We start from the raw sequence: 6,000 nt of genomic DNA, 5'->3' as shown, positions 1-6,000 counted from the left end.
ATGAGTTTGTTCAGTTGCTCATCAATCTTTGGCTTTAATGCAAAAGGAACGCGTCTGGCTTTTAATCTGATGGCGGCTATTTTCGGGTTTAGGCTAAACGAAATAGGGGTCCCACAGTACTTGCCTAAAGTTCCGTCAAAAACGTCTCGAAATTCCTCCATCAGGTCTTTTTCCCAGTCTGTTTCAGCGATGCTGTTGATCCCTATCACTTCGATTCCCAATGGCGCGAACAATTCTAAACCGAGCAGGCTTGGGCGGTCTCGGTCAACGATGGTCAGTGGCAGAATTTCAGTGTGTTTCTTGAAATTTACCTTGAAGTGTCCCAATCTGACTACCGGAATTCTATTTCCTTGGTAATCTTTTAACGTTAGGCTTTGCTCTTCGAGTTCCTTTCGTCGTATGTCTGGTATCAAGTTTTTTTTATTGTGTTCCATGATACCATTGACAAATACGAACCAGAGTCCACTTCCATTTCGCAGGGCTTCCCTTCTATCTTGACATTTACTTGAACCTTTTTAGCAGCTGTTGCTCTGGCGTTCCCGATAATAAGCGTCTGGTGTGTTTCTTCCTTCTCATGGAGTCGCTGGCTTCTATTTTCTTTGTTCCATCGACTTCCGGTTTGTTTCTCCTTAGTTCTGGGGGGGTACTGCCTCTCCTCTTTGGACTATAGCTCTTTTTGTTTTGGCAGACCCTTGCAATGTGCCCCCGTTTTTCACAATGCCTACAGATGGCATCTAAGAAACGGCACTCCGAACGTGGGTGATTTCCTCCGCATCCTGCACATTGGAAATCAGGTTTCCTACTTCTCCTTTCTCATCGGTTTCACTCTGATTGGAGTCTGTTTATCTCCTCATTGTCTTCCTCAGAGTTGGTTGATGACTTGATGTCTTCATGGTGGGTAGTTGCGGTGGTGTGTTTCTGGGTACCTTCCACCTTCTTTTCTCTACTCTGGGTTGGGCTGTTGGCTGTATTCATCTGTTTCATTTTTGCTGCGGATTTTTTTTGCTGCTTTGGCTGCGGTTGCTTCAGCGATGGCTTCATTTACGGTAATATTGGGTCGGTTTAGTAGTTTGCTCTGCAGGGTGGCATCTCTCAATCCGAGGACTATATGATCCCTCATGGCTTCATCCATGTTGAGGAACTCGCATGCCCCCCCAATGTCTCTTAGTGCTGCTGCGAAGTCACCAATACTCTCGCCTTCTTGTTGATCCCGTTTGTAAAACTCGTGTCTTCGAATGAGGTTGGACACAACAGGCGCGTAATGGTTTCTCAGCATTCGGTTCAGGTCTGGCCATGCCATTTGTTTGACGTCATTTGGTTTTGCCAATGCCTTTGCCATCTTAAAAACGGTTGGGCCACAATGTGTCAGGAATACGGCTCTCGTCCTCTGGTCACTGATTCCTTGTAGTTCGTTGCTTTCCAGGAACATCAGGAACCTGTCAACATAGGATTCCCAGTCTTTTTCGGCTGGGTTGAACGGTGCGGGTGGCGAATTGTTGCCGGCCATCTCGTTGGTTTCTCGGCTTCTTTGCCATGTGCTACGGTCTTTGTTCCTTCGATCCGACCTTCATCGCCAGTGTTCTATCACTCGAACAAAGCAGACTTGAGACCGGAGTTGAGTTCAGCTCTTTATTCAATAACCAAGTAACTTCAACTCAAGTCGAGCCACGGCAGCCATTTTTATAGCGGCTGCTCGCGTCTCGCAACCAATGGCGTTTATTTAAACTTCCTGCCGCTTAGGCAGCCAATCAGGTTTGTTGTTATCGACCAATCGCCCAGCGATGGTATCTGTCCAATAGGAATGCAGTATTACAAATCTGTAAAACAAGTACACTACATTTCCCAAATTGCAATAGCTTGCCTGGAATTTAGTAGTTGACAAGTTGGTACTCTTCTGTGAACAAGATTTCTGTACACAAGTTTCTGCTCCCTTAACCTCAATTTAAAATCCATTAAACAGATTTGAATTAACTGTAGAAAATTCTAAGCTTTATCATGGAATACATTTCAGAACAGACACATTTTCATGTGGAGAATAGACAAAGAGTTAAAGTTCCACAACTGCAAAGTAGTCACAAAGAACTCCTGTCTGTGTTCTGTCTCCTTGCCTGGCAGAAACTTGGATTGTATCTAAAGACAACTGCCTTTAGCAGGAAGTGTGTTTTTTCACAAATCCATATTTAGAGTTCACATTTCCCCCAGTACCTTTTATTCTTCTAAGTTATACATTCACAGCACCTGCCGAGATCTGGAGCAAAGTAATGAGACTTATTACATCCCTAGTAATAATAAGTGATCAAACAAAATAAGTGTATACAGTACTCAAACTTACAGACACTGAAACATTGAAAAGGCAAACAATTATTTGATATAGCCAAGATTGTATTAGAAAGTGGTTTATGTAGACTCCTATGTATCATAGGAAAAAGTTTCATCCTCTTTTTAGTCCTCCCTTAATTTCCTAAAGCAATTGAACTTCAGAAGTTTCAAAAAATTCAATAGGTCAGTACTATATTTTAACATTTTATATATAATCCATTTGATTTTGCCAAAGATCATCTTCAGACTATATATAATTATAATAATAACAATATGCTCTGTAAAGCTCTATCAACATATAAATAAAAGTCGGTTATCAACTTGTCCATAGTATATTCAGCAAGCAGGTAGCCTTTCTTTTCAGTCACTGAAATTGGAAAGGACAACTCCTTATTTAATTATCTTTCCTTTAAAAGGACACCAAATTTAGTCAAAGCTTGGCTTGATGTTGAACGCAGGTTATTATAAAACAATGTGAACTGATAAGCAAATGAGGAGGTCAGGGCGTAAAGAACATATTGTAAAATGGAGCAATTTACAGATTTCCATTTTTACATTCACAGCATGCATTGATTTCTTTTTCAGTCATTCTGTGATAAGATCTTCATTGAAGGATGTGAATCTTGTGAAAGATCCAAAGCATATTAGCCATCGGATCTATCCTGAGTCCAGCAGCTAGGGAAAAATCAAGTTTTCTGTAGATGTCAAGTCTGCATTTGGAACAGATGGAATCTTTAGATAAGTCAGTTGACCATTATTAAACAATGTCATTATGAAAGAAAGGCAAATGTCCAGGAGCTACTAACCAGGAGCTGTGCTAAGCATCTAATCTCTCAGGCTAATTCTGTCTCGGGTTACAGCTACAATTGAGCCCAAAATTTATGTTGCTAAGTCAACCATTTGTTAAGTGAATTTGTTCCATTTATGACTTTTATGACTTTTCTTGCCACAGATGTTGTTGCATTTGTTAAGTTAGTAACATGGTTTTTAAGTGAATCTGTTAAGTGAATTCCCCATTGACTTTGCTTGTCAAAAGGTCACAAAAACTGATCACATAACCCCAGGACACTGCAACTGTCATAAATATAAGCTAGTTTCCAAGTACCTGAATTTTGATCATGTGACCATGGGGATGCTACAATGGTCATAAATGTGAACAATGGTCATAAGTCACTTTTTTCAGTGCCATTGTAACTGTCAGTTAACCTGATGCTTGCTACCATAAAACGGGGGGGGGAGGGGACTGTAGAGAATTTTCACATCGCAGCTTTGCAACTGCAGTTAACTTCAAGGCCATGTTATCAGTTGGCTATGGTATGCAGTGGCCTCCAGTTGCTTAGCTACAAGGAGCTGGGCCAGAGGTATTCAGCAGGTTCTGACCAGTTCTGGAGAACCGGTAGTGGAAATTTTGAGTAGTTTGGAGACCTGGCAAATGCCACCTCTGACTGGCCCCGCCCCCATCTATTCTCTGCCTCCCAAGTCCCAGCTGATGAGCTGGGTCTTCTTTTGTTGCCCTGCACAGGAGAACAGAGCTGGAAAGCAGGTTAGTGGGGTGGGGAGGGAATGGGATTTTGCAGTAACCTTCCCCTGCCATGCCCACCAAGCCACACCACACCCATCAAGCCATGCCCACAGAACTGGTAGTAAAAAAAATAATTGAATCCCACCACTGGGCTGGGCTGTATATTGTATCTTTATCTGTGCTGTTCGCACTCTGGTGCCTCAGTGCTTGCTTGAAACAGTTTTGTGTTCAGTTTGTTCCTACTGTAGTAAAAGTACTTTTCTCTAAATCTAGGGAGCCAAGGATATTTCTTTCCTGGGAATTGAACTGAGGCAGCCCTGACATTAAGCAAGCTCTGCTTTTAACTTTTCAGTCCAGTGCAGTGGCCTTGAGGTGGAGCTCTCGCCTCACAATCAGGAGGCTGTGAGTTCGATCCTAGGTAGAGGCTAATATTTGGAATAGACTCTCCTGCTTGAGCAGGGGGTTGGACTAGGTGATCTCCAAGGTCCCTTCCAACTCTGTTATTCTATGTTCTAATGGTCAACCAGGAGACAGCAGTCTACCGTGGGATCCAAGCATCCAATGTCCAACCACAGGAGTGAGCAGGATGAAATTGGAGCTATGGCTGGCTCCCCCACTAAACCACATCAGACTGCAGGTGAGGCAGAATGGCAAGAGGAGCTTGACTTCAGTGAGAAGCCCATCATGCTCAAGTGGGTGAGGGGCATGGGGTGGGGAAGACCTCACCCCCGGAGAGAAGCCCAGAGGAAGCCATGTTGAACTTTTCCTCATAAAACAGGTTAGGAGGAGTTGAAGACCCCAAGAGCCTCTTGCACAGGCAGCTTCTCAAAGTTCCTGGGTCACCCCAGACCAAGCTGTGCAAGCCATTCTACCTACAGGCACCATTCCTTGAAGGCCCCAGGCCCCAAAGGTCCCAGCCTTGGGGGTTAAGTATGGGAGAGACACTGAGCAATTTGGGGTTCTTCCTGGTGCAAGTCTGGAACTAATGCAGGAGTATTGGACTGAACTGGAGACAGCAGAAAGAAGAATAACCATGGCTCTGGAGGGGGCGGCAAGGGAGTAAGTCAGACCAACCTTGGGTTGGTCTGATCAACCTCGGGTGAGGCTGATAGCGACAGCAATGATGACCCCTTGGTAAGTCAGCAGGTGACCCCCGTAACCCTCCCTGTGGAGTAAATGGTGCTCTCTTTGGGGGCCCAAAGGAGGATACTAGCTTTATTGGACTCAGGCTACACTAGGTGTATAGTCAGCCCTGAAGTCATTGAAAAACTGGGACTGAGATTCAAACAGCTGAGAGTGCCAGATAGATGGGACTGTAGTTGGAGGGGGCCTAGCTCACTTTATAACTGAACCAGTAGAGATGAGAATGAGAAATCATAAAGGAATGTGAAGTTTTATAGTGGTGCCAGGGATGGAAAGCCCCCTCCTGCTTGGACTGTCTTGGCTGCAGAAATGGAACCCTGAAATGAATTGGAGTACTTTTCTGTAAATCTAAATCTATGAAGCCAAGGATTTTTCTTTCTTGGGAATTGAACAGAGGCAGCCCTGACTGTGACTTTGAATGGTGACGTCATGCCCCTGTTAGAATCTGACTCCGAGGGAGAGGAGGAACAGCTGACAGGGAGTAGGAGTGTAGCTCCGGAGGTTGTGGAGGAAACTGGGGAAGGGCACAGGCCGGCTGGGCATTCAGAGAAAGACCCAGGCCCATCCCCTCTTCATCCTAGGGCACGCAGGGAGGAGCAGATAAGGGAGAAACGTGAATGGGCGTGGTCTACAGGGGAGGAAAGGGCCTTGATCCCCTTCATGGCTGCAGCTGTGAGGACTGTTTAAAAGGACAAACTGTGCATGGGCCAGTGCTGGAAGCAAAGCGTGAAAATATTTCTAGTCAGTCCATTCTTATCTGAGTTCTGGCGTCCTTCCCCGTGTGTGTATTTCAGTATCTGTGGACATCTTCAAGCCCTATCAATGTGGTTTGTGTTGTTTTTTTTCTATTTATAATTTTTATGTATTTTGAGTTTGAACTGAAGTTCTTCCTTTTTGCAACTGTATGTGGAGGGATTTTTCTCCAGTCAAGAATAATTGGACCTTTAAAGCCAAGCTGAAGGAAATGATTTATTTATTTATTTTATTTATTTGATTTGCCAATTGTTTACAAGATA

This window comes from Notechis scutatus, chromosome 5 (assembly GCF_049901735.1).
Source record: "Notechis scutatus isolate UNSWTSFEM ecotype Mainland chromosome 5, rNotScu1.2, whole genome shotgun sequence".
Lineage (NCBI taxonomy): Eukaryota > Metazoa > Chordata > Lepidosauria > Squamata > Elapidae > Notechis > Notechis scutatus.
The sequence above is the reverse complement of the archived record's forward strand: the minus strand, read 5'-3'. Positions refer to the sequence as shown.